Below are 26,097 nucleotides of genomic sequence, written 5' to 3'. Positions count from 1 at the left end.
TTTCAATCACGATGGTTACCAGTCCAATTTCGTAGATGAAACATTGCAATGCCTTAGAGATAGGTTCAATTCATCTATAAGAATGATTCTGGATCAATTCCATTGAGAGTTTGTCAAATTTTATCGCGTTTTTTAATCGTGATGGTTACCAGTCCAAATTCGTAGATCAAAAATTTCAATGACATAGGGATAGGTTCAATTCATCTATAGGAATGATTCTGGATGAATTTCATTGCGAGATTTTCAAAGTTGATCGCGCTTTTCATTCGCGATGGTTACCAGTCCAAATTCAATGAACAAACATTTCTGTCACTTTGAAGTGATTTTCTATTCATCCATTGGGACTGGGAGGGTAAATTTTCATTTTTGAATGTCAACGGCCATATCACGTAGAACGCACCTGGTCTCGTCAGCTCCCAGAAGTTAAGTTACGTCGAGTCCCGTTAGTACTTGGAAGGGTGACCGCTTGGGAATACGGGATGTCGTTGGCGATGGATAGTTTGTTTTCAATAACAAATTTCTTGAAATTTTTTTTCAATCACGATGGTTACCAGTCCAATTTCGTAGATGAAACATTTCAATGCCTTAGAGATAGGTTCAATTCATCTATAAGAATGATTCTGGATCAATTCCATTGAGAGTTTGTCAAATTTTATCGCGTTTTTTAATCGTGATGGTTACCAGTCCAAATTCGTAGATCAAAAATTTCAATGACATAGGGATAGGTTCAATTCATCTATAGGAATGATTCTGGATGAATTTCATTGTGAGTTTTTCAAAGTTGATCGCGCTTTTTATTCGCGATGGTTACCAGTCCAAATTCAATGAACAAACATTTCTGTCACTTTGAAGTGATTTTCTATTCATCCATTGGGACTGGGAGGGTAAATTTTAATTTTTGAATGTCAACGGCCATATCACGTAGAACGCACCTGGTCTCGTCAGCTCCCAGAAGTTAAGTTACGTCGAGTCCCGTTAGTACTTGGAAGGGTGACCGCTTGGGAATACGGGATGTCGTTGGCGATGGATAGTTTGTTTTCAATAACAAATTTCTTGAAATTTTTTTTCAATCACGATGGTTACCAGTCCAATTTCGTAGATGAAACATTTCAATGCCTTAGAGATAGGTTCAATTCATCTATAAGAATGATTCTGGATCAATTCCATTGAGAGTTTGTCAAATTTTATCGCGTTTTTTAATCGTGATGGTTACCAGTCCAAATTCGTAGATCAAAAATTTCAATGACATAGGGATAGGTTCAATTCATCTATAGGAATGATTCTGGATGAATTTCATTGTGAGTTTTTCAAAGTTGATCGCGCTTTTTATTCGCGATGGTTACCAGTCCAAATTCAATGAACAAACATTTCTGTCACTTTGAAGTGATTTTCTATTCATCCATTGGGACTGGGAGGGTAAATTTTAATTTTTGAATGTCAACGGCCATATCACGTAGAACGCACCTGGTCTCGTCAGCTCCCAGAAGTTAAGTTACGTCGAGTCCCGTTAGTACTTGGAAGGGTGACCGCTTGGGAATACGGGATGTCGTTGGCGATGGATAGTTTGTTTTCAATAACAAATTTCTTGAAATTTTTTTTCAATCACGATGGTTACCAGTCCAATTTCGTAGATGAAACATTTCAATGCCTTAGAGATAGGTTCAATTCATCTATAAGAATGATTCTGGATCAATTCCATTGAGAGTTTGTCAAATTTTATCGCGTTTTTTAATCGTGATGGTTACCAGTCCAAATTCGTAGATCAAAAATTTCAATGACATAGGGATAGGTTCAATTCATCTATAGGAATGATTCTGGATGAATTTCATTGTGAGTTTTTCAAAGTTGATCGCGCTTTTTATTCGCGATGGTTACCAGTCCAAATTCAATGAACAAACATTTCTGTCACTTTGAAGTGATTTTCTATTCATCCATTGGGACTGGGAGGGTAAATTTTAATTTTTGAATGTCAACGGCCATATCACGTAGAACGCACCTGGTCTCGTCAGCTCCCAGAAGTTAAGTTACGTCGAGTCCCGTTAGTACTTGGAAGGGTGACCGCTTGGGAATACGGGATGTCGTTGGCGATGGATAGTTTGTTTTCAATAACAAATTTCTTGAAATTTTTTTTCAATCACGATGGTTACCAGTCCAATTTCGTAGATGAAACATTTCAATGCCTTAGAGATAGGTTCAATTCATCTATAAGAATGATTCTGGATCAATTCCATTGAGAGTTTGTCAAATTTTATCGCGTTTTTTAATCGTGATGGTTACCAGTCCAAATTCGTAGATCAAAAATTTCAATGACATAGGGATAGGTTCAATTCATCTATAGGAATGATTCTGGATGAATTTCATTGTGAGTTTTTCAAAGTTGATCGCGCTTTTTATTCGCGATGGTTACCAGTCCAAATTCAATGAACAAACATTTCTGTCACTTTGAAGTGATTTTCTATTCATCCATTGGGACTGGGAGGGTAAATTTTAATTTTTGAATGTCAACGGCCATATCACGTAGAACGCACCTGGTCTCGTCAGCTCCCAGAAGTTAAGTTACGTCGAGTCCCGTTAGTACTTGGAAGGGTGACCGCTTGGGAATACGGGATGTCGTTGGCGATGGATAGTTTGTTTTCAATAACAAATTTCTTGAAATTTTTTTTCAATCACGATGGTTACCAGTCCAATTTCGTAGATGAAACATTTCAATGCCTTAGAGATAGGTTCAATTCATCTATAAGAATGATTCTGGATCAATTCCATTGAGAGTTTGTCAAATTTTATCGCGTTTTTTAATCGTGATGGTTACCAGTCCAAATTCGTAGATCAAAAATTTCAATGACATAGGGATAGGTTCAATTCATCTATAGGAATGATTCTGGATGAATTTCATTGTGAGTTTTTCAAAGTTGATCGCGCTTTTTATTCGCGATGGTTACCAGTCCAAATTCAATGAACAAACATTTCTGTCACTTTGAAGTGATTTTCTATTCATCCATTGGGACTGGGAGGGTAAATTTTAATTTTTGAATGTCAACGGCCATATCACGTAGAACGCACCTGGTCTCGTCAGCTCCCAGAAGTTAAGTTACGTCGAGTCCCGTTAGTACTTGGAAGGGTGACCGCTTGGGAATACGGGATGTCGTTGGCGATGGATAGTTTGTTTTCAATAACAAATTTCTTGAAATTTTTTTTCAATCACGATGGTTACCAGTCCAATTTCGTAGATGAAACATTTCAATGCCTTAGAGATAGGTTCAATTCATCTATAAGAATGATTCTGGATCAATTCCATTGAGAGTTTGTCAAATTTTATCGCGTTTTTTAATCGTGATGGTTACCAGTCCAAATTCGTAGATCAAAAATTTCAATGACATAGGGATAGGTTCAATTCATCTATAGGAATGATTCTGGATGAATTTCATTGTGAGTTTTTCAAAGTTGATCGCGCTTTTTATTCGCGATGGTTACCAGTCCAAATTCAATGAACAAACATTTCTGTCACTTTGAAGTGATTTTCTATTCATCCATTGGGACTGGGAGGGTAAATTTTAATTTTTGAATGTCAACGGCCATATCACGTAGAACGCACCTGGTCTCGTCAGCTCCCAGAAGTTAAGTTACGTCGAGTCCCGTTAGTACTTGGAAGGGTGACCGCTTGGGAATACGGGATGTCGTTGGCGATGGATAGTTTGTTTTCAATAACAAATTTCTTGAAATTTTTTTTCAATCACGATGGTTACCAGTCCAATTTCGTAGATGAAACATTTCAATGCCTTAGAGATAGGTTCAATTCATCTATAAGAATGATTCTGGATCAATTCCATTGAGAGTTTGTCAAATTTTATCGCGTTTTTTAATCGTGATGGTTACCAGTCCAAATTCGTAGATCAAAAATTTCAATGACATAGGGATAGGTTCAATTCATCTATAGGAATGATTCTGGATGAATTTCATTGTGAGTTTTTCAAAGTTGATCGCGCTTTTTATTCGCGATGGTTACCAGTCCAAATTCAATGAACAAACATTTCTGTCACTTTGAAGTGATTTTCTATTCATCCATTGGGACTGGGAGGGTAAATTTTAATTTTTGAATGTCAACGGCCATATCACGTAGAACGCACCTGGTCTCGTCAGCTCCCAGAAGTTAAGTTACGTCGAGTCCCGTTAGTACTTGGAAGGGTGACCGCTTGGGAATACGGGATGTCGTTGGCGATGGATAGTTTGTTTTCAATAACAAATTTCTTGAAATTTTTTTTCAATCACGATGGTTACCAGTCCAATTTCGTAGATGAAACATTTCAATGCCTTAGAGATAGGTTCAATTCATCTATAAGAATGATTCTGGATCAATTCCATTGAGAGTTTGTCAAATTTTATCGCGTTTTTTAATCGTGATGGTTACCAGTCCAAATTCGTAGATCAAAAATTTCAATGACATAGGGATAGGTTCAATTCATCTATAGGAATGATTCTGGATGAATTTCATTGTGAGTTTTTCAAAGTTGATCGCGCTTTTTATTCGCGATGGTTACCAGTCCAAATTCAATGAACAAACATTTCTGTCACTTTGAAGTGATTTTCTATTCATCCATTGGGACTGGGAGGGTAAATTTTAATTTTTGAATGTCAACGGCCATATCACGTAGAACGCACCTGGTCTCGTCAGCTCCCAGAAGTTAAGTTACGTCGAGTCCCGTTAGTACTTGGAAGGGTGACCGCTTGGGAATACGGGATGTCGTTGGCGATGGATAGTTTGTTTTCAATAACAAATTTCTTGAAATTTTTTTTCAATCACGATGGTTACCAGTCCAATTTCGTAGATGAAACATTTCAATGCCTTAGAGATAGGTTCAATTCATCTATAAGAATGATTCTGGATCAATTCCATTGAGAGTTTGTCAAATTTTATCGCGTTTTTTAATCGTGATGGTTACCAGTCCAAATTCGTAGATCAAAAATTTCAATGACATAGGGATAGGTTCAATTCATCTATAGGAATGATTCTGGATGAATTTCATTGTGAGTTTTTCAAAGTTGATCGCGCTTTTTATTCGCGATGGTTACCAGTCCAAATTCAATGAACAAACATTTCTGTCACTTTGAAGTGATTTTCTATTCATCCATTGGGACTGGGAGGGTAAATTTTAATTTTTGAATGTCAACGGCCATATCACGTAGAACGCACCTGGTCTCGTCAGCTCCCAGAAGTTAAGTTACGTCGAGTCCCGTTAGTACTTGGAAGGGTGACCGCTTGGGAATACGGGATGTCGTTGGCGATGGATAGTTTGTTTTCAATAACAAATTTCTTGAAATTTTTTTTCAATCACGATGGTTACCAGTCCAATTTCGTAGATGAAACATTTCAATGCCTTAGAGATAGGTTCAATTCATCTATAAGAATGATTCTGGATCAATTCCATTGAGAGTTTGTCAAATTTTATCGCGTTTTTTAATCGTGATGGTTACCAGTCCAAATTCGTAGATCAAAAATTTCAATGACATAGGGATAGGTTCAATTCATCTATAGGAATGATTCTGGATGAATTTCATTGTGAGTTTTTCAAAGTTGATCGCGCTTTTTATTCGCGATGGTTACCAGTCCAAATTCAATGAACAAACATTTCTGTCACTTTGAAGTGATTTTCTATTCATCCATTGGGACTGGGAGGGTAAATTTTAATTTTTGAATGTCAACGGCCATATCACGTAGAACGCACCTGGTCTCGTCAGCTCCCAGAAGTTAAGTTACGTCGAGTCCCGTTAGTACTTGGAAGGGTGACCGCTTGGGAATACGGGATGTCGTTGGCGATGGATAGTTTGTTTTCAATAACAAATTTCTTGAAATTTTTTTTCAATCACGATGGTTACCAGTCCAATTTCGTAGATGAAACATTTCAATGCCTTAGAGATAGGTTCAATTCATCTATAAGAATGATTCTGGATCAATTCCATTGAGAGTTTGTCAAATTTTATCGCGTTTTTTAATCGTGATGGTTACCAGTCCAAATTCGTAGATCAAAAATTTCAATGACATAGGGATAGGTTCAATTCATCTATAGGAATGATTCTGGATAAAATTTCATTGCGAGATTTTCAAAGTTGATCGCGCTTTTCATTCGCGATGGTTACCAGTCCAAATTCAATGAACAAACATTTCTGTCACTTTGAAGTGATTTTCTATTCATCCATTGGGACTGGGAGGGTAAATTTTAATTTTTGAATGTCAACGGCCATATCACGTAGAACGCACCTGGTCTCGTCAGCTCCCAGAAGTTAAGTTACGTCGAGTCCCGTTAGTACTTGGAAGGGTGACCGCTTGGGAATACGGGATGTCGTTGGCGATGGATAGTTTGTTTTCAATAACAAATTTCTTGAAATTTTTTTTCAATCACGATGGTTACCAGTCCAATTTCGTAGATGAAACATTTCAATGCCTTAGAGATAGGTTCAATTCATCTATAAGAATGATTCTGGAACAATTCCATTGAGAGTTTGTCAAATTTTATCGCGTTTTTTAATCGTGATGGTTACCAGTCCAAATTCGTAGATCAAAAATTTCAATGACATAGGGATAGGTTCAATTCATCTATAGGAATGATTCTGGATGAATTTCATTGCGAGATTTTCAAAGTTGATCGCGCTTTTCATTCGCGATGGTTACCAGTCCAAATTCAATGAACAAACATTTCTGTCACTTTGAAGTGATTTTCTATTCATCCATTGGGACTGGGAGGGTAAATTTTCATTTTTGAATGTCAACGGCCATATCACGTAGAACGCACCTGGTCTCGTCAGCTCCCAGAAGTTAAGTTACGTCGAGTCCCGTTAGTACTTGGAAGGGTGACCGCTTGGGAATACGGGATGTCGTTGACGATGCATAGTTTGTTTTCAATAACAAATTTCTTGACATTTTTTTTCAATCACGATGGTTACCAGTCCAATTTCGTAGATGAAACATTTCAATGCCTTAGAGATAGGTTCAATTCATCTATAAGAATGATTCTGGATCAATTCCATTGAGAGTTTGTCAAATTTTATCGCGTTTTTAATCGCAATGGTTACCAGTCCAAATTCGTAGATCAAAAATTTCAATGACATAGGGATAGGTTCAATTCATCTATAGGAATGATTCTGGATGAATTTCATTGCGAGATTTTCAAAGTTGATCGCGCTTTTTATTCGCGATGGTTACCAGTCCAAATTCAATGAACAAACATTTCTGTCACTTTGAAGTGATTTTCTATTCATCCATTGGGACTGGGAGGGTAAATTTTCATTTTTGAATGTCAACGGCCATATCACGTAGAACGCACCTGGTCTCGTCAGCTCCCAGAAGTTAAGTTACGTCGAGTCCCGTTAGTACTTGGAAGGGTGACCGCTTGGGAATACGGGATGTCGTTGGCGATGGATAGTTTGTTTTCAATAACAAATTTCTTGACATTTTTTTTCAATCACGATGGTTACCAGTCCAATTTCGTAGATGAAACATTTCAATGCCTTAGAGATAGGTTCAATTCATCTATAAGAATGATTCTGGATCAATTCCATTGAGAGTTTGTCAAATTTTATCGCGTTTTTTAATCGTGATGGTTACCAGTCCAAATTCGTAGATCAAAAACTTCAATGACATAGGGATAGGTTCAATTCATCTATAGGAATGATTCTGGATGAATTTCATTGCGAGTTTTTCAAAGTTGATCGCGCTTTTTATTCGCGATGGTTACCAGTCCAAATTCAATGAACAAACATTTCTGTCACTTTGAAGTGATTTTCTATTCATCCATTGGGACTTGGAGGGTAAATTTTCATTTTTGAATGTCAACGGCCATATCACGTAGAACGCACCTGGTCTCGTCAGCTCCCAGAAGTTAAGTTACGTCGAGTCCCGTTAGTACTTGGAAGGGTGACCGCTTGGGAATACGGGATGTCGTTGGCGATGGATAGTTTGTTTTCAATAACAAATTTCTTGACATTTTTTTTCAATCACGATGGTTACCAGTCCAATTTCGTAGATGAAACATTTCAATGCCTTAGAGATAGGTTCAATTCATCTATAAGAATGATTCTGGATCAATTCCATTGAGAGTTTGTCAAATTTTATCGCGTTTTTTAATCGTGATGGTTACCAGTCCAAATTCGTAGATCAAAAATTTCAATGACATAGGGATAGGTTCAATTCATCTATAGGAATGATTCTGGATGAATTTCATTGCGAGTTTTTCAAAGTTGATCGCGCTTTTTATTCGCGATGGTTACCAGTCAAAATTCAATGAACAAACATTTCTGTCACTTTGAAGTGATTTTCTATTCATCCATTGGGACTGGGAGGGTAAATTTTCATTTTTGAATGTCAACGGCCATATCACGTAGAACGCACCTGGTCTCGTCAGCTCCCAGAAGTTAAGTTACGTCGAGTCCCGTTAGTACTTGGAAGGGTGACCGCTTGGGAATACGGGATGTCGTTGACGATGGATAGTTTGTTTTCAATAACAAATTTCTTGACATTTTTTTTCAATCACGATGGTTACCAGTCCAATTTCGTAGATGAAACATTTCAATGCCTTAGAGATAGGTTCAATTCATCTATAAGAATGATTCTGGATCAATTCCATTGAGAGTTTGTCAAATTTTATCGCGTTTTTTAATCGCAATGGTTACCAGTCCAAATTCGTAGATCAAAAATTTCAATGACATAGGGATAGGTTCAATTCATCTATAGGAATGATTCTGGATGAATTTCATTGCGAGATTTTCAAAGTTGATCGCGCTTTTTATTCGCGATGGTTACCAGTCCAAATTCAATGAACAAACATTTCTGTCACTTTGAAGTGATTTTCTATTCATCCATTGGGACTGGGAGGGTAAATTTTAATATTTGAATGTCAACGGCCATATCACGTAGAACGCACCTGGTCTCGTCAGCTCCCAGAAGTTAAGTTACGTCGAGTCCCGTTAGTACTTGGAAGGGTGACCGCTTGGGAATACGGGATGTCGTTGGCGATGGATAGTTTGTTTTCAATAACAAATTTCTTGACATTTTTTTTCAATCACGATGGTTACCAGTCCAATTTCGTAGATGAAACATTTCAATGCCTTAGAGATAGGTTCAATTCATCTATAAGAATGATTCTGGATCAATTCCATTGAGAGTTTGTCAAATTTTATCGCGTTTTTTAATCGTGATGGTTACCAGTCCAAATTCGTAGATCAAAAACTTCAATGACATAGGGATAGGTTCAATTCATCTATAGGAATGATTCTGGATGAATTTCATTGCGAGTTTTTCAAAGTTGATCGCGCTTTTTATTCGCGATGGTTACCAGTCCAAATTCAATGAACAAACATTTCTGTCACTTTGAAGTGATTTTCTATTCATCCATTGGGACTTGGAGGGTAAATTTTCATTTTTGAATGTCAACGGCCATATCACGTAGAACGCACCTGGTCTCGTCAGCTCCCAGAAGTTAAGTTACGTCGAGTCCCGTTAGTACTTGGAAGGGTGACCGCTTGGGAATACGGGATGTCGTTGGCGATGGATAGTTTGTTTTCAATAACAAATTTCTTGACATTTTTTTTTCAATCACGATGGTTACCAGTCCAATTTCGTAGATGAAACATTTCAATTCCTTAGAGATAGGTTCAATTCATCTATAAGAATGATTCTGGATCAATTCCATTGAGAGTTTGTCAAATTTTATCGCGTTTTTTAATCGTGATGGTTACCAGTCCAAATTCGTAGATCAAAAATTTCAATGACATAGGGATAGGTTCAATTCATCTATAGGAATGATTCTGGATGAATTTCATTGCGAGTTTTTCAAAGTTGATCGCGCTTTTTATTCGCGATGGTTACCAGTCAAAATTCAATGAACAAACATTTCTGTCACTTTGAAGTGATTTTCTATTCATCCATTGGGACTGGGAGGGTAAATTTTCATTTTTGAATGTCAACGGCCATATCACGTAGAACGCACCTGGTCTCGTCAGCTCCAAGAAGTTAAGTTACGTCGAGTCCCGTTAGTACTTGGAAGGGTGACCGCTTGGGAATACGGGATGTCGTTGGCGATGGATAGTTTGTTTTCAATAACAAATTTCTTGACATTTTTTTTCAATCACGATGGTTACCAGTCCAATTTCGTAGATGAAACATTTCAATGCCTTAGAGATAGGTTCAATTCATCTATAAGAATGATTCTGGATCAATTCCATTGAGAGTTTGTCAAATTTTATCGCGTTTTTTAATCGCAATGGTTACCAGTCCAAATTCGTAGATCAAAAATTTCAATGACATAGGGATAGGTTCAATTCATCTATAGGAATGATTCTGGATGAATTTCATTGCGAGTTTTTCAAAGTTGATCGCGCTTTTTATTCGCGATGGTTACCAGTCAAAATTCAATGAACAAACATTTCTGTCACTTTGAAGTGATTTTCTAGTCATCCATTGGGACTGGGAGGGTAAATTTTCATTTTCGAATGTCAACGGCCATATCACGTAGAACGCACCTGGTCTCGTCAGCTCCCAGAAGTTAAGTTACGTCGAGTCCCGTTAGTACTTGGAAGGGTGACCGCTTGGGAATACGGGATGTCGTTGACGATGGATAGTTTGTTTTCAATAACAAATTTCTTGACATTTTTTTTCAATCACGATGGTTACCAGTCCAATTTCGTAGATGAAACATTTCAATGCCTTAGAGATAGGTTCAATTCATCTATAAGAATGATTCTGGATCAATTCCATTGAAAGTTTGTCAAATTTTATCGCGTTTTTTAATCGCAATGGTTACCAGTCCAAATTCGTAGATCAAAAATTTCAATGACATAGGGATAGGTTCAATTCATCTATAGGAATGATTCTGGATGAATTTCATTGCGAGTTTTTCAAAGTTGATCGCGGTTTTTACTCGCGATGGTTACCAGTCAAAATTCAATGAACAAACATTTCTGTCACTTTGAAGTGATTTTCTATTCATCCATTGGGACTGGGAGGGTAAATTTTCATTTTTGAATGTCAACGGCCATATCACGTAGAACGCACCTGGTCTCGTCAGCTCCCAGAAGTTAAGTTACGTCGAGTCCCGTTAGTACTTGGAAGGGTGACCGCTTGGGAATACGGGATGTCGTTGACGATGGATAGTTTGTTTTCAATAACAAATTTCTTGACATTTTTTTTCAATCACGATGGTTACCAGTCCAATTTCGTAGATGAAACATTTCAATGCCTTAGAGATAGGTTCAATTCATCTATAAGAATGATTCTGGATCAATTCCATTGAGAGTTTGTCAAATTTTATCGCGTTTTTTAATCGTGATGGTTACCAGTCCAAATTCGTAGATCAAAAATTTCAATGACATAGGGATAGGTTCAATTCATCTATAGGAATGATTCTGGATGAATTTCATTGCGAGTTTTTCAAAGTTGATCGCGCTTTTTATTCGCGATGGTTACCAGTCAAAATTCAATGAACAAACATTTCTGTCACTTTGAAGTGATTTTCTATTCATCCATTGGGACTGGGAGGGTAAATTTTCATTTTTGAATGTCAACGGCCATATCACGTAGAACGCACCTGGTCTCGTCAGCTCCCAGAAGTTAAGTTACGTCGAGTCCCGTTAGTACTTGGAAGGGTGACCGCTTGGGAATACGGGATGTCGTTGGCGATGGATAGTTTGTTTTCAATAACAAATTTCTTGACATTTTTTTTTCAATCACGATGGTTACCAGTCCAATTTCGTAGATGAAACATTTCAATTCCTTAGAGATAGGTTCAATTCATCTATAAGAATGATTCTGGATCAATTCCATTGAGAGTTTGTCAAATTTTATCGCGTTTTTTAATCGTGATGGTTACCAGTCCAAATTCGTAGATCAAAAATTTCAATGACATAGGGATAGGTTCAATTCATCTATAGGAATGATTCTGGATGAATTTCATTGCGAGTTTTTCAAAGTTGATCGCGCTTTTTATTCGCGATGGTTACCAGTCAAAATTCAATGAACAAACATTTCTGTCACTTTGAAGTGATTTTCTATTCATCCATTGGGACTGGGAGGGTAAATTTTCATTTTTGAATGTCAACGGCCATATCACGTAGAACGCACCTGGTCTCGTCAGCTCCAAGAAGTTAAGTTACGTCGAGTCCCGTTAGTACTTGGAAGGGTGACCGCTTGGGAATACGGGATGTCGTTGGCGATGGATAGTTTGTTTTCAATAACAAATTTCTTGACATTTTTTTTCAATCACGATGGTTACCAGTCCAATTTCGTAGATGAAACATTTCAATGCCTTAGAGATAGGTTCAATTCATCTATAAGAATGATTCTGGATCAATTCCATTGAGAGTTTGTCAAATTTTATCGCGTTTTTTAATCGCAATGGTTACCAGTCCAAATTCGTAGATCAAAAATTTCAATGACATAGGGATAGGTTCAATTCATCTATAGGAATGATTCTGGATGAATTTCATTGCGAGTTTTTCAAAGTTGATCGCGCTTTTTATTCGCGATGGTTACCAGTCAAAATTCAATGAACAAACATTTCTGTCACTTTGAAGTGATTTTCTAGTCATCCATTGGGACTGGGAGGGTAAATTTTCATTTTCGAATGTCAACGGCCATATCACGTAGAACGCACCTGGTCTCGTCAGCTCCCAGAAGTTAAGTTACGTCGAGTCCCGTTAGTACTTGGAAGGGTGACCGCTTGGGAATACGGGATGTCGTTGACGATGGATAGTTTGTTTTCAATAACAAATTTCTTGACATTTTTTTTCAATCACGATGGTTACCAGTCCAATTTCGTAGATGAAACATTTCAATGCCTTAGAGATAGGTTCAATTCATCTATAAGAATGATTCTGGATCAATTCCATTGAAAGTTTGTCAAATTTTATCGCGTTTTTTAATCGCAATGGTTACCAGTCCAAATTCGTAGATCAAAAATTTCAATGACATAGGGATAGGTTCAATTCATCTATAGGAATGATTCTGGATGAATTTCATTGCGAGTTTTTCAAAGTTGATCGCGGTTTTTACTCGCGATGGTTACCAGTCAAAATTCAATGAACAAACATTTCTGTCACTTTGAAGTGATTTTCTATTCATCCATTGGGACTGGGAGGGTAAATTTTAATTTTTGAATGTCAACGGCCATATCACGTAGAACGCACCTGGTCTCGTCAGCTCCCAGAAGTTAAGTTACGTCGAGTCCCGTTAGTACTTGGAAGGGTGACCGCTTGGGAATACGGGATGTCGTTGGCGATGGATAGTTTGTTTTCAATAACAAATTTCTTGAAATTTTTTTTCAATCACGATGGTTACCAGTCCAATTTCGTAGATGAAACATTTCAATGCCTTAGAGATAGGTTCAATTCATCTATAAGAATGATTCTGGATCAATTCCATTGAGAGTTTGTCAAATTTTATCGCGTTTTTTAATCGTGATGGTTACCAGTCCAAATTCGTAGATCAAAAATTTCAATGACATAGGGATAGGTTCAATTCATCTATAGGAATGATTCTGGATGAATTTCATTGCGAGTTTTTCAAAGTTGATCGCGCTTTTTATTCGCGATGGTTACCAGTCAAAATTCAATGAACAAACATTTCTGTCACTTTGAAGTGATTTTCTAGTCATCCATTGGGACTGGGAGGGTAAATTTTCATTTTCGAATGTCAACGGCCATATCACGTAGAACGCACCTGGTCTCGTCAGCTCCCAGAAGTTAAGTTACGTCGAGTCCCGTTAGTACTTGGAAGGGTGACCGCTTGGGAATACGGGATGTCGTTGACGATGGATAGTTTGTTTTCAATAACAAATTTCTTGACATTTTTTTTCAATCACGATGGTTACCAGTCCAATTTCGTAGATGAAACATTTCAATGCCTTAGAGATAGGTTCAATTCATCTATAAGAATGATTCTGGATCAATTCCATTGAAAGTTTGTCAAATTTTATCGCGTTTTTTAATCGCAATGGTTACCAGTCCAAATTCGTAGATCAAAAATTTCAATGACATAGGGATAGGTTCAATTCATCTATAGGAATGATTCTGGATGAATTTCATTGCGAGTTTTTCAAAGTTGATCGCGGTTTTTACTCGCGATGGTTACCAGTCAAAATTCAATGAACAAACATTTCTGTCACTTTGAAGTGATTTTCTATTCATCCATTGGGACTGGGAGGGTAAATTTTAATTTTTGAATGTCAACGGCCATATCACGTAGAACGCACCTGGTCTCGTCAGCTCCCAGAAGTTAAGTTACGTCGAGTCCCGTTAGTACTTGGAAGGGTGACCGCTTGGGAATACGGGATGTCGTTGGCGATGGATAGTTTGTTTTCAATAACAAATTTCTTGAAATTTTTTTTCAATCACGATGGTTACCAGTCCAATTTCGTAGATGAAACATTTCAATGCCTTAGAGATAGGTTCAATTCATCTATAAGAATGATTCTGGATCAATTCCATTGAGAGTTTGTCAAATTTTATCGCGTTTTTTAATCGTGATGGTTACCAGTCCAAATTCGTAGATCAAAAATTTCAATGACATAGGGATAGGTTCAATTCATCTATAGGAATGATTCTGGATAAAATTTCATTGCGAGATTTTCAAAGTTGATCGCGCTTTTCATTCGCGATGGTTACCAGTCCAAATTCAATGAACAAACATTTCTGTCACTTTGAAGTGATTTTCTATTCATCCATTGGGACTGGGAGGGTAAATTTTAATTTTTGAATGTCAACGGCCATATCACGTAGAACGCACCTGGTCTCGTCAGCTCCCAGAAGTTAAGTTACGTCGAGTCCCGTTAGTACTTGGAAGTGTGACCGCTTGGGAATACGGGATGTCGTTGGCGATGGATAGTTTGTTTTCAATAACAAATTTCTTGAAATTTTTTTTCAATCACGATGGTTACCAGTCCAATTTCGTAGATGAAACATTTCAATGCCTTAGAGATAGGTTCAATTCATCTATAAGAATGATTCTGGATCAATTCCATTGAGAGTTTGTCAAATTTTATCGCGTTTTTTAATCGTGATGGTTACCAGTCCAAATTCGTAGATCAAAAATTTCAATGACATAGGGATAGGTTCAATTCATCTATAGGAATGATTCTGGATGAATTTCATTGCGAGTTTTTCAAAGTTGATCGCGCTTTTTATTCGCGATGGTTACCAGTCAAAATTCAATGAACAAACATTTCTGTCACTTTGAAGTGATTTTCTAGTCATCCATTGGGACTGGGAGGGTAAATTTTCATTTTCGAATGTCAACGGCCATATCACGTAGAACGCACCTGGTCTCGTCAGCTCCCAGAAGTTAAGTTACGTCGAGTCCCGTTAGTACTTGGAAGGGTGACCGCTTGGGAATACGGGATGTCGTTGACGATGGATAGTTTGTTTTCAATAACAAATTTCTTGACATTTTTTTTCAATCACGATGGTTACCAGTCCAATTTCGTAGATGAAACATTTCAATGCCTTAGAGATAGGTTCAATTCATCTATAAGAATGATTCTGGATCAATTCCATTGAAAGTTTGTCAAATTTTATCGCGTTTTTTAATCGCAATGGTTACCAGTCCAAATTCGTAGATCAAAAATTTCAATGACATAGGGATAGGTTCAATTCATCTATAGGAATGATTCTGGATGAATTTCATTGCGAGTTTTTCAAAGTTGATCGCGGTTTTTACTCGCGATGGTTACCAGTCAAAATTCAATGAACAAACATTTCTGTCACTTTGAAGTGATTTTCTATTCATCCATTGGGACTGGGAGGGTAAATTTTAATTTTTGAATGTCAACGGCCATATCACGTAGAACGCACCTGGTCTCGTCATCTCCCAGAAGTTAAGTTACGTCGAGTCCCGTTAGTACTTGGAAGGGTGACCGCTTGGGAATACGGGATGTCGTTGGCGATGGATAGTTTGTTTTCAATAACAAATTTCTTGAAATTTTTTTTCAATCACGATGGTTACCAGTCCAATTTCGTAGATGAAACATTTCAATGCCTTAGAGATAGGTTCAATTCATCTATAAGAATGATTCTGGATCAATTCCATTGAGAGTTTGTCAAATTTTATCGCGTTTTTTAATCGTGATGGTTACCAGTCCAAATTCGTAGATCAAAAATTTCAATGACATAGGGATAGGTTCAATTCATCTATAGGAATGATTCTGGATAAAATTTCATTGCGAGATTTTCAAAGTTGATCGCGCTTTTCATTCGCGATGGTTACCAGTCCAAATTCAATGAACAAACATTTCTGTCACTTTGAAGTGATTTTCTATTCATCCATTGGGACTGGGAGGGTAAATTTTAATTTTTGAATGTCAACGGCCATATCACGTAGAACGCACCTGGTCTCGTCAGCTCCCAGAAGTTAAGTTACGTCGAGTCCCGTTAGTACTTGGAAGTGTGACCGCTTGGGAATACGGGATGTCGTTGGCGATGGATAGTTTGTTTTCAATAACAAATTTCTTGAAATTTTTTTTCAATCACGATGGTTACCAGTCCAATTTCGTAGATGAAACATTTCAATGCCTTAGAGATAGGTTCAATTCATCTATAAGAATGATTCTGGATCAATTCCATTGAGAGTTTGTCAAATTTTATCGCGTTTTTTAATCGTGATGGTTACCAGTCCAAATTCGTAGATCAAAAATTTCAATGACATAGGGATAGGTTCAATTCATCTATAGGAATGATTCTGGATGAATTTCATTGCGAGTTTTTCAAAGTTGATCGCGGTTTTTACTCGCGATGGTTACCAGTCAAAATTCAATGAACAAACATTTCTGTCACTTTGAAGTGATTTTCTATTCATCCATTGGGAATGGGAGGGTAAATTTTAATTTTTGAATGTCAACGGCCATATCACGTAGAACGCACCTGGTCTCGTCAGCTCCCAGAAGTTAAGTTACGTCGAGTCCCGTTAGTACTTGGAAGGGTGACCGCTTGGGAATACGGGATGTCGTTGGCGATGGATAGTTTGTTTTCAATAACAAATTTCTTGAAATTTTTTTTCAATCACGATGGTTACCAGTCCAATTTCGTAGATGAAACATTTCAATGCCTTAGAGATAGGTTCAATTCATCTATAAGAATGATTCTGGATCAATTCCATTGAGAGTTTGTCAAATTTTATCGCGTTTTTTAATCGTGATGGTTACCAGTCCAAATTCGTAGATCAAAAATTTCAATGACATAGGGATAGGTTCAATTCATCTATAGGAATGATTCTGGATAAAATTTCATTGCGAGATTTTCAAAGTTGATCGCGCTTTTCATTCGCGATGGTTACCAGTCCAAATTCAATGAACAAACATTTCTGTCACTTTGAAGTGATTTTCTATTCATCCATTGGGACTGGGAGGGTAAATTTTAATTTTTGAATGTCAACGGCCATATCACGTAGAACGCACCTGGTCTCGTCAGCTCCCAGAAGTTAAGTTACGTCGAGTCCCGTTAGTACTTGGAAGTGTGACCGCTTGGGAATACGGGATGTCGTTGGCGATGGATAGTTTGTTTTCAATAACAAATTTCTTGAAATTTTTTTTCAATCACGATGGTTACCAGTCCAATTTCGTAGATGAAACATTTCAATGCCTTAGAGATAGGTTCAATTCATCTATAAGAATGATTCTGGATCAATTCCATTGAGAGTTTGTCAAATTTTATCGCGTTTTTTAATCGTGATGGTTACCAGTCCAAATTCGTAGATCAAAAATTTCAATGACATAGGGATAGGTTCAATTCATCTATAGGAATGATTCTGGATGAATTTCATTGCGAGATTTTCAAAGTTGATCGCGCTTTTCATTCGCGATGGTTACCAGTCCAAATTCAATGAACAAACATTTCTGTCACTTTGAAGTGATTTTCTATTCATCCATTGGGACTGGGAGGGTAAATTTTCATTTTTGAATGTCAACGGCCATATCACGTAGAACGCACCTGGTCTCGTCAGCTCCCAGAAGTTAAGTTACGTCGAGTCCCGTTAGTACTTGGAAGGGTGGCCGCTTGGGAATACGGGATGTCGTTGACGACGCATAGTTTGTTTTCAATAACAAATTTCTTGACATTTTTTTTCAATCACGATGGTTACCAGTCCAATTTCGTAGATGAAACATTTCAATGCCTTAGAGATAGGTTCAATTCATCTATAAGAATGATTCTGGATCAATTCCATTGAGAGTTTGTCAAATTTTATCGCGTTTTTAATCGCAATGGTTACCAGTCCAAATTCGTAGATCAAAAATTTCAATGACATAGGGATAGGTTCAATTCATCTATAGGAATGATTCTGGATGAATTTCATTGCGAGATTTTCAAAGTTGATCGCGCTTTTTATTCGCGATGGTTACCAGTCCAAATTCAATGAACAAACATTTCTGTCACTTTGAAGTGATTTTCTATTCATCCATTGGGACTGGGAGGGTAAATTTTCATTTTTGAATGTCAACGGCCATATCACGTAGAACGCACCTGGTCTCGTCAGCTCCCAGAAGTTAAGTTACGTCGAGTCCCGTTAGTACTTGGAAGTGTGACCGCTTGGGAATACGGGATGTCGTTGGCGATGGATAGTTTGTTTTCAATAACAAATTTCTTGAAATTTTTTTTCAATCACGATGGTTACCAGTCCAATTTCGTAGATGAAACATTTCAATGCCTTAGAGATAGGTTCAATTCATCTATAAGAATGATTCTGGATCAATTCCATTGAGAGTTTGTCAAATTTTATCGCGTTTTTTAATCGTGATGGTTACCAGTCCAAATTCGTAGATCAAAAATTTCAATGACATAGGGATAGGTTCAATTCATCTATAGGAATGATTCTGGATGAATTTCATTGCGAGATTTTCAAAGTTGATCGCGCTTTTCATTCGCGATGGTTACCAGTCCAAATTCAATGAACAAACATTTCTGTCACTTTGAAGTGATTTTCTATTCATCCATTGGGACTGGGAGGGTAAATTTTAATTTTTGAATGTCAACGGCCATATCACGTAGAACGCACCTGGTCTCGTCAGCTCCCAGAAGTTAAGTTACGTCGAGTCCCGTTAGTACTTGGAAGTGTGACCGCTTGGGAATACGGGATGTCGTTGGCGATGGATAGTTTGTTTTCAATAACAAATTTCTTGAAATTTTTTTTCAATCACGATGGTTACCAGTCCAATTTCGTAGATGAAACATTTCAATGCCTTAGAGATAGGTTCAATTCATCTATAAGAATGATTCTGGATCAATTCCATTGAGAGTTTGTCAAATTTTATCGCGTTTTTTAATCGTGATGGTTACCAGTCCAAATTCGTAGATCAAAAATTTCAATGACATAGGGATAGGTTCAATTCATCTATAGGAATGATTCTGGATGAATTTCATTGCGAGATTTTCAAAGTTGATCGCGCTTTTCATTCGCGATGGTTACCAGTCCAAATTCAATGAACAAACATTTCTGTCACTTTGAAGTGATTTTCTATTCATCCATTGGGACTGGGAGGGTAAATTTTCATTTTTGAATGTCAACGGCCATATCACGTAGAACGCACCTGGTCTCGTCAGCTCCCAGAAGTTAAGTTACGTCGAGTCCCGTTAGTACTTGGAAGGGTGGCCGCTTGGGAATACGGGATGTCGTTGACGACGCATAGTTTGTTTTCAATAACAAATTTCTTGACATTTTTTTTCAATCACGATGGTTACCAGTCCAATTTCGTAGATGAAACATTTCAATGCCTTAGAGATAGGTTCAATTCATCTATAAGAATGATTCTGGATCAATTCCATTGAGAGTTTGTCAAATTTTATCGCGTTTTTAATCGCAATGGTTACCAGTCCAAATTCGTAGATCAAAAATTTCAATGACATAGGGATAGGTTCAATTCATCTATAGGAATGATTCTGGATGAATTTCATTGCGAGATTTTCAAAGTTGATCGCGCTTTTTATTCGCGATGGTTACCAGTCCAAATTCAATGAACAAACATTTCTGTCACTTTGAAGTGATTTTCTATTCATCCATTGGGACTGGGAGGGTAAATTTTCATTTTTGAATGTCAACGGCCATATCACGTAGAACGCACCTGGTCTCGTCAGCTCCCAGAAGTTAAGTTACGTCGAGTCCCGTTAGTACTTGGAAGGGTGGCCGCTTGGGAATACGGGATGTCGTTGACGATGCATAGTTTGTTTTCAATAACAAATTTCTTGACATTTTTTTTCAATCACGATGGTTACCAGTCCAATTTCGTAGATGAAACATTTCAATGCCTTAGAGATAGGTTCAATTCATCTATAAGAATGATTCTGGATCAATTCCATTGAGAGTTTGTCAAATTTTATCGCGTTTTTAATCGCAATGGTTACCAGTCCAAATTCGTAGATCAAAAATTTCAATGACATAGGGATAGGTTCAATTCATCTATAGGAATGATTCTGGATGAATTTCATTGCGAGATTTTCAAAGTTGATCGCGCTTTTTATTCGCGATGGTTACCAGTCCAAATTCAATGAACAAACATTTCTGTCACTTTGAAGTGATTTTCTATTCATCCATTGGGACTGGGAGGGTAAATTTTCATTTTTGAATGTCAACGGCCATATCACGTAGAACGCACCTGGTCTCGTCAGCTCCCAGAAGTTAAGTTACGTCGAGTCCCGTTAGTACTTGGAAGGGTGACCGCTTGGGAATACGGGATGTCGTTGGCGATGGATAGTTTGTTTTCAATAACAAATTTCTTGACATTTTTTTTCAATCACGATGGTTACCAGTCCAATTTCGTAGATGAAACATTTCAATGCCTTAGAGATAGGTTCAATTCATCTATAAGAATGATTCTGGATCAATTCCATTGAGAGTTTGTCAAATTTTATCGCGTTTTTTAATCGTGATGGTTACCAGTCCAAATTCGTAGATCAAAAATTTCAATGACATAGGGATAGGTTCAATTCATCTATAGGAATGATTCTGGATGAATTTCATTGCGAGTTTTTCAAAGTTGATCGCGCTTTTTATTCGCGATGGTTACCAGTCAAAATTCAATGAACAAACATTTCTGTCACTTTGAAGTGATTTTCTATTCATCCATTGGGACTGGGAGGGTAAATTTTCATTTTTGAATGTCAACGGCCATATCACGTAGAACGCACCTGGTCTCGTCAGCTCCCAGAAGTTAAGTTACGTCGAGTCCCGTTAGTACTTGGAAGGGTGACCGCTTGGGAATACGGGATGTCGTTGACGATGGATAGTTTGTTTTCAATAACAAATTTCTTGACATTTTTTTTCAATCACGATGGTTACCAGTCCAATTTCGTAGATGAAACATTTCAATGCCTTAGAGATAGGTTCAATTCATCTATAAGAATGATTCTGGATCAATTCCATTGAGAGTTTGTCAAATTTTATCGCGTTTTTTAATCGCAATGGTTACCAGTCCAAATTCGTAGATCAAAAATTTCAATGACATAGGGATAGGTTCAATTCATCTATAGGAATGATTCTGGATGAATTTCATTGCGAGATTTTCAAAGTTGATCGCGCTTTTTATTCGCGATGGTTACCAGTCCAAATTCAATGAACAAACATTTCTGTCACTTTGAAGTGATTTTCTATTCATCCATTGGGACTGGGAGGGTAAATTTTAATTTTTGAATGTCAACGGCCATATCACGTAGAACGCACCTGGTCTCGTCAGCTCCCAGAAGTTAAGTTACGTCGAGTCCCGTTAGTACTTGGAAGGGTGACCGCTTGGGAATACGGGATGTCGTTGGCGATGGATAGTTTGTTTTCAATAACAAATTTCTTGACATTTTTTTTCAATCACGATGGTTACCAGTCCAATTTCGTAGATGAAACATTTCAATGCCTTAGAGATAGGTTCAATTCATCTATAAGAATGATTCTGGATCAATTCCATTGAGAGTTTGTCAAATTTTATCGCGTTTTTTAATCGTGATGGTTACCAGTCCAAATTCGTAGATCAAAAATTTCAATGACATAGGGATAGGTTCAATTCATCTATAGGAATGATTCTGGATGAATTTCATTGCGAGTTTTTCAAAGTTGATCGCGCTTTTTATTCGCGATGGTTACCAGTCAAAATTCAATGAACAAACATTTCTGTCACTTTGAAGTGATTTTCTATTCATCCATTGGGACTGGGAGGGTAAATTTTCATTTTTGAATGTCAACGGCCATATCACGTAGAACGCACCTGGTCTCGTCAGCTCCCAGAAGTTAAGTTACGTCGAGTCCCGTTAGTACTTGGAAGGGTGACCGCTTGGGAATACGGGATGTCGTTGGCGATGGATAGTTTGTTTTCAATAACAAATTTCTTGACATTTTTTTTCAATCACGATGGTTACCAGTCCAATTTCGTAGATGAAACATTTCAATGCCTTAGAGATAGGTTCAATTCATCTATAAGAATGATTCTGGATCAATTCCATTGAGAGTTTGTCAAATTTTATCGCGTTTTTTAATCGTGATGGTTACCAGTCCAAATTCGTAGATCAAAAATTTCAATGACATAGGGATAGGTTCAATTCATCTATAGGAATGATTCTGGATGAATTTCATTGCGAGTTTTTCAAAGTTGATCGCGCTTTTTATTCGCGATGGTTACCAGTCAAAATTCAATGAACAAACATTTCTGTCACTTTGAAGTGATTTTCTATTCATCCATTGGGACTGGGAGGGTAAATTTTCATTTTTGAATGTCAACGGCCATATCACGTAGAACGCACCTGGTCTCGTCAGCTCCCAGAAGTTAAGTTACGTCGAGTCCCGTTAGTACTTGGAAGGGTGACCGCTTGGGAATACGGGATGTCGTTGACGATGGATAGTTTGTTTTCAATAACAAATTTCTTGACATTTTTTTTCAATCACGATGGTTACCAGTCCAATTTCGTAGATGAAACATTTCAATGCCTTAGAGATAGGTTCAATTCATCTATAAGAATGATTCTGGATCAATTCCATTGAGAGTTTGTCAAATTTTATCGCGTTTTTTAATCGCAATGGTTACCAGTCCAAATTCGTAGATCAAAAATTTCAATGACATAGGGATAGGTTCAATTCATCTATAGGAATGATTCTGGATGAATTTCATTGCGAGATTTTCAAAGTTGATCGCGCTTTTTATTCGCGATGGTTACCAGTCCAAATTCAATGAACAAACATTTCTGTCACTTTGAAGTGATTTTCTATTCATCCATTGGGACTGGGAGGGTAAATTTTAATTTTTGAATGTCAACGGCCATATCACGTAGAACGCACCTGGTCTCGTCAGCTCCCAGAAGTTAAGTTACGTCGAGTCCCGTTAGTACTTGGAAGGGTGACCGCTTGGGAATACGGGATGTCGTTGGCGATGGATAGTTTGTTTTCAATAACAAATTTCTTGACATTTTTTTTCAATCACGATGGTTACCAGTCCAATTTCGTAGATGAAACATTTCAATGCCTTAGAGATAGGTTCAATTCATCTATAAGAATGATTCTGGATCAATTCCATTGAGAGTTTGTCAAATTTTATCGCGTTTTTTAATCGTGATGGTTACCAGTCCAAATTCGTAGATCAAAAATTTCAATGACATAGGGATAGGTTCAATTCATCTATAGGAATGATTCTGGATGAATTTCATTGCGAGTTTTTCAAAGTTGATCGCGCTTTTTATTCGCGATGGTTACCAGTCAAAATTCAATGAACAAACATTTCTGTCACTTTGAAGTGATTTTCTATTCATCCATTGGGACTGGGAGGGTAAATTTTCATTTTTGAATGTCAACGGCCATATCACGTAGAACGCACCTGGTCTCGTCAGCTCCCAGAAGTTAAGTTACGTCGAGTCCCGTTAGTACTTGGAAGGGTGACCGCTTGGGAATACGGGATGTCGTTGGCGATGGATAGTTTGTTTTCAATAACAAATTTCTTGACATTTTTTTTCAATCACGATGGTTACCAGTCCAATTTCGTAGATGAAACATTTCAATGCCTTAGAGATAGGTTCAATTCATCTATAAGAATGATTCTGGATCAATTCCATTGAGAGTTTGTCAAATTTTATCGCGTTTTTTAATCGTGATGGTTACCAGTCCAAATTCGTAGATCAAAAATTTCAATGACATAGGGATAGGTTCAATTCATCTATAGGAATGATTCTGGATGAATTTCATTGCGAGTTTTTCAAAGTTGATCGCGCTTTTTATTCGCGATGGTTACCAGTCAAAATTCAATGAACAAACATTTCTGTCACTTTGAAGTGATTTTCTATTCATCCATTGGGACTGGGAGGGTAAATTTTCATTTTTGAATGTCAACGGCCATATCACGTAGAACGCACCTGGTCTCGTCAGCTCCCAGAAGTTAAGTTACGTCGAGTCCCGTTAGTACTTGGAAGGGTGACCGCTTGGGAATACGGGATGTCGTTGACGATGGATAGTTTGTTTTCAATAACAAATTTCTTGACATTTTTTTTCAATCACGATGGTTACCAGTCCAATTTCGTAGATGAAACATTTCAATGCCTTAGAGATAGGTTCAATTCATCTATAAGAATGATTCTGGATCAATTCCATTGAGAGTTTGTCAAATTTTATCGCGTTTTTTAATCGCAATGGTTACCAGTCCAAATTCGTAGATCAAAAATTTCAATGACATAGGGATAGGTTCAATTCATCTATAGGAATGATTCTGGATGAATTTCATTGCGAGATTTTCAAAGTTGATCGCGCTTTTTATTCGCGATGGTTACCAGTCCAAATTCAATGAACAAACATTTCTGTCACTTTGAAGTGATTTTCTATTCATCCATTGGGACTGGGAGGGTAAATTTTAATTTTTGAATGTCAACGGCCATATCACGTAGAACGCACCTGGTCTCGTCAGCTCCCAGAAGTTAAGTTACGTCGAGTCCCGTTAGTACTTGGAAGGGTGACCGCTTGGGAATACGGGATGTCGTTGGCGATGGATAGTTTGTTTTCAATAACAAATTTCTTGACATTTTTTTTCAATCACGATGGTTACCAGTCCAATTTCGTAGATGAAACATTTCAATGCCTTAGAGATAGGTTCAATTCATCTATAAGAATGATTCTGGATCAATTCCATTGAGAGTTTGTCAAATTTTATCGCGTTATTAATCGTGATGGTTACCAGTCCAAATTCGTAGATCAAAAATTTCAATGACATAGGGATAGGTTCAATTCATCTATAGGAATGATTCTGGATGAATTTCATTGTGAGTTTTTCAAAGTTGATCGCGCTTTTTATTCGCGATGGTTACCAGTCCAAATTCAATGAACAAACATTTCTGTCACTTTGAAGTGATTTTCTATTCATCCATTGGGACTGGGAGGGTAAATTTTCATTTTTGAATGTCAACGGCCATATCACGTAGAACGCACCTGGTCTCGTCAGCTCCCAGAAGTTAAGTTACGTCGAGTCCCGTTAGTACTTGGAAGGGTGACCGCTTGGGAATACGGGATGTTGTTGGCGATGGATAGTTTGTTTTCAATAACAAATTTCTTGACATTTTTTTTCAATCACGATGGTTACCAGTCCAATTTCGTAGATGAAACATTTCAATGCCTTAGAGATAGGTTCAATTCATCTATAAGAATGATTCTGGATCAATTCCATTGAGAGTTTGTCAAATTTTATCGCGTTTTTTAATCGCAATGGTTACCAGTCCAAATTCGTAGATCAAAAATTTCAATGACATAGGGATAGGTTCAATTCATCTATAGGAATGATTCTGGATGAATTTCATTGCGAGATTTTCAAAGTTGATCGCGCTTTTTATTTGCGATGGTTACCAGTCCAAATTCAAAGAACAAACATTTCTGTCACTTTGAAGTGATTTTCTATTCATCCATTGGGACTGGGAGGGTAAATTTTCATTTTTGAATGTCAACGGCCATATCACGTAGAACGCACCTGGTCTCGTCAGCTCCCAGAAGTTAAGTTACGTCGAGTCCCGTTAGTACTTGGAAGGGTGACCGCTTGGGAATACGGGATGTCGTTGGCGATGGATAGTTTGTTTTCAATAACAAATTTCTTGACATTTTTTTTCAATCACGATGGTTACCAGTCCAAT

The 26,097-nt window shown here is 37.5% G+C and overlaps 10 non-coding genes and 39 pseudogenes across 10 annotated transcripts; all 49 read left to right on the top strand.

The window, feature by feature from the left end:
• Nucleotides 1-372: 372 nt before the first annotated feature.
• On the top strand, nucleotides 373-491 carry LOC124317200 (annotated as a pseudogene).
• Nucleotides 492-904: 413 nt separating this feature from the next.
• Nucleotides 905-1,023, top strand: LOC124317199 (annotated as a pseudogene).
• A 413-nt stretch (nucleotides 1,024-1,436) lies between these two features.
• LOC124317198 lies at nucleotides 1,437-1,555 on the top strand (annotated as a pseudogene).
• A 413-nt stretch (nucleotides 1,556-1,968) lies between these two features.
• Nucleotides 1,969-2,087, top strand: LOC124317197 (annotated as a pseudogene).
• A 413-nt stretch (nucleotides 2,088-2,500) lies between these two features.
• Nucleotides 2,501-2,619, top strand: LOC124317196 (annotated as a pseudogene).
• A 413-nt stretch (nucleotides 2,620-3,032) lies between these two features.
• Nucleotides 3,033-3,151, top strand: LOC124317194 (annotated as a pseudogene).
• A 413-nt stretch (nucleotides 3,152-3,564) lies between these two features.
• On the top strand, nucleotides 3,565-3,683 carry LOC124317193 (annotated as a pseudogene).
• A 413-nt stretch (nucleotides 3,684-4,096) lies between these two features.
• LOC124317192 lies at nucleotides 4,097-4,215 on the top strand (annotated as a pseudogene).
• A 413-nt stretch (nucleotides 4,216-4,628) lies between these two features.
• LOC124317191 lies at nucleotides 4,629-4,747 on the top strand (annotated as a pseudogene).
• A 413-nt stretch (nucleotides 4,748-5,160) lies between these two features.
• LOC124317190 lies at nucleotides 5,161-5,279 on the top strand (annotated as a pseudogene).
• A 413-nt stretch (nucleotides 5,280-5,692) lies between these two features.
• Nucleotides 5,693-5,811, top strand: LOC124317187 (annotated as a pseudogene).
• Nucleotides 5,812-6,225: 414 nt separating this feature from the next.
• Nucleotides 6,226-6,344, top strand: LOC124317186 (annotated as a pseudogene).
• Nucleotides 6,345-6,757: 413 nt separating this feature from the next.
• LOC124317276 lies at nucleotides 6,758-6,876 on the top strand. The gene has a single exon (XR_006912085.1). It is a non-coding gene; the product is annotated as a 5S ribosomal RNA (ribosomal RNA).
• Nucleotides 6,877-7,288: 412 nt separating this feature from the next.
• LOC124317185 lies at nucleotides 7,289-7,407 on the top strand (annotated as a pseudogene).
• A 413-nt stretch (nucleotides 7,408-7,820) lies between these two features.
• LOC124317184 lies at nucleotides 7,821-7,939 on the top strand (annotated as a pseudogene).
• Nucleotides 7,940-8,352: 413 nt separating this feature from the next.
• Nucleotides 8,353-8,471, top strand: LOC124317265. The gene has a single exon (XR_006912084.1). It is a non-coding gene; the product is annotated as a 5S ribosomal RNA (ribosomal RNA).
• Nucleotides 8,472-8,884: 413 nt separating this feature from the next.
• On the top strand, nucleotides 8,885-9,003 carry LOC124317183 (annotated as a pseudogene).
• A 413-nt stretch (nucleotides 9,004-9,416) lies between these two features.
• Nucleotides 9,417-9,535, top strand: LOC124317181 (annotated as a pseudogene).
• A 414-nt stretch (nucleotides 9,536-9,949) lies between these two features.
• On the top strand, nucleotides 9,950-10,068 carry LOC124317047 (annotated as a pseudogene).
• Nucleotides 10,069-10,481: 413 nt separating this feature from the next.
• LOC124317253 lies at nucleotides 10,482-10,600 on the top strand. Its single transcript, XR_006912083.1, has one exon. It is a non-coding gene; the product is annotated as a 5S ribosomal RNA (ribosomal RNA).
• A 413-nt stretch (nucleotides 10,601-11,013) lies between these two features.
• LOC124317242 lies at nucleotides 11,014-11,132 on the top strand. The gene has a single exon (XR_006912082.1). It is a non-coding gene; the product is annotated as a 5S ribosomal RNA (ribosomal RNA).
• Nucleotides 11,133-11,545: 413 nt separating this feature from the next.
• LOC124317180 lies at nucleotides 11,546-11,664 on the top strand (annotated as a pseudogene).
• Nucleotides 11,665-12,078: 414 nt separating this feature from the next.
• LOC124317046 lies at nucleotides 12,079-12,197 on the top strand (annotated as a pseudogene).
• Nucleotides 12,198-12,610: 413 nt separating this feature from the next.
• Nucleotides 12,611-12,729, top strand: LOC124317231. The gene has a single exon (XR_006912081.1). It is a non-coding gene; the product is annotated as a 5S ribosomal RNA (ribosomal RNA).
• A 413-nt stretch (nucleotides 12,730-13,142) lies between these two features.
• LOC124317179 lies at nucleotides 13,143-13,261 on the top strand (annotated as a pseudogene).
• Nucleotides 13,262-13,674: 413 nt separating this feature from the next.
• LOC124317219 lies at nucleotides 13,675-13,793 on the top strand. Its single transcript, XR_006912080.1, has one exon. It is a non-coding gene; the product is annotated as a 5S ribosomal RNA (ribosomal RNA).
• Nucleotides 13,794-14,206: 413 nt separating this feature from the next.
• Nucleotides 14,207-14,325, top strand: LOC124317178 (annotated as a pseudogene).
• Nucleotides 14,326-14,739: 414 nt separating this feature from the next.
• On the top strand, nucleotides 14,740-14,858 carry LOC124317040 (annotated as a pseudogene).
• A 413-nt stretch (nucleotides 14,859-15,271) lies between these two features.
• Nucleotides 15,272-15,390, top strand: LOC124317207. Its single transcript, XR_006912079.1, has one exon. It is a non-coding gene; the product is annotated as a 5S ribosomal RNA (ribosomal RNA).
• A 413-nt stretch (nucleotides 15,391-15,803) lies between these two features.
• Nucleotides 15,804-15,922, top strand: LOC124317066 (annotated as a pseudogene).
• A 414-nt stretch (nucleotides 15,923-16,336) lies between these two features.
• LOC124317039 lies at nucleotides 16,337-16,455 on the top strand (annotated as a pseudogene).
• Nucleotides 16,456-16,868: 413 nt separating this feature from the next.
• Nucleotides 16,869-16,987, top strand: LOC124317177 (annotated as a pseudogene).
• A 414-nt stretch (nucleotides 16,988-17,401) lies between these two features.
• On the top strand, nucleotides 17,402-17,520 carry LOC124317038 (annotated as a pseudogene).
• A 413-nt stretch (nucleotides 17,521-17,933) lies between these two features.
• Nucleotides 17,934-18,052, top strand: LOC124317511 (annotated as a pseudogene).
• A 412-nt stretch (nucleotides 18,053-18,464) lies between these two features.
• Nucleotides 18,465-18,583, top strand: LOC124317037 (annotated as a pseudogene).
• A 413-nt stretch (nucleotides 18,584-18,996) lies between these two features.
• LOC124317035 lies at nucleotides 18,997-19,115 on the top strand (annotated as a pseudogene).
• Nucleotides 19,116-19,528: 413 nt separating this feature from the next.
• On the top strand, nucleotides 19,529-19,647 carry LOC124317509 (annotated as a pseudogene).
• Nucleotides 19,648-20,059: 412 nt separating this feature from the next.
• Nucleotides 20,060-20,178, top strand: LOC124317508 (annotated as a pseudogene).
• A 412-nt stretch (nucleotides 20,179-20,590) lies between these two features.
• LOC124317176 lies at nucleotides 20,591-20,709 on the top strand (annotated as a pseudogene).
• Nucleotides 20,710-21,122: 413 nt separating this feature from the next.
• On the top strand, nucleotides 21,123-21,241 carry LOC124317195. Its single transcript, XR_006912078.1, has one exon. It is a non-coding gene; the product is annotated as a 5S ribosomal RNA (ribosomal RNA).
• Nucleotides 21,242-21,654: 413 nt separating this feature from the next.
• LOC124317175 lies at nucleotides 21,655-21,773 on the top strand (annotated as a pseudogene).
• A 413-nt stretch (nucleotides 21,774-22,186) lies between these two features.
• On the top strand, nucleotides 22,187-22,305 carry LOC124317174 (annotated as a pseudogene).
• A 413-nt stretch (nucleotides 22,306-22,718) lies between these two features.
• On the top strand, nucleotides 22,719-22,837 carry LOC124317182. Its single transcript, XR_006912076.1, has one exon. It is a non-coding gene; the product is annotated as a 5S ribosomal RNA (ribosomal RNA).
• A 413-nt stretch (nucleotides 22,838-23,250) lies between these two features.
• LOC124317173 lies at nucleotides 23,251-23,369 on the top strand (annotated as a pseudogene).
• A 413-nt stretch (nucleotides 23,370-23,782) lies between these two features.
• On the top strand, nucleotides 23,783-23,901 carry LOC124317171 (annotated as a pseudogene).
• Nucleotides 23,902-24,314: 413 nt separating this feature from the next.
• Nucleotides 24,315-24,433, top strand: LOC124317170. Its single transcript, XR_006912075.1, has one exon. It is a non-coding gene; the product is annotated as a 5S ribosomal RNA (ribosomal RNA).
• Nucleotides 24,434-24,846: 413 nt separating this feature from the next.
• On the top strand, nucleotides 24,847-24,965 carry LOC124317169 (annotated as a pseudogene).
• A 412-nt stretch (nucleotides 24,966-25,377) lies between these two features.
• Nucleotides 25,378-25,496, top strand: LOC124317486 (annotated as a pseudogene).
• Nucleotides 25,497-25,909: 413 nt separating this feature from the next.
• Nucleotides 25,910-26,028, top strand: LOC124317168 (annotated as a pseudogene).
• Nucleotides 26,029-26,097: the final 69 nt, after the last annotated feature.

Source organism: Daphnia pulicaria, unplaced genomic scaffold, assembly GCF_021234035.1.
Source record: "Daphnia pulicaria isolate SC F1-1A unplaced genomic scaffold, SC_F0-13Bv2 h1tg000057l, whole genome shotgun sequence".
Classification (NCBI taxonomy): Eukaryota; Metazoa; Arthropoda; class Branchiopoda; order Diplostraca; family Daphniidae; genus Daphnia; species Daphnia pulicaria.
This window is presented reverse-complemented; position numbering and strand designations above follow the sequence as displayed.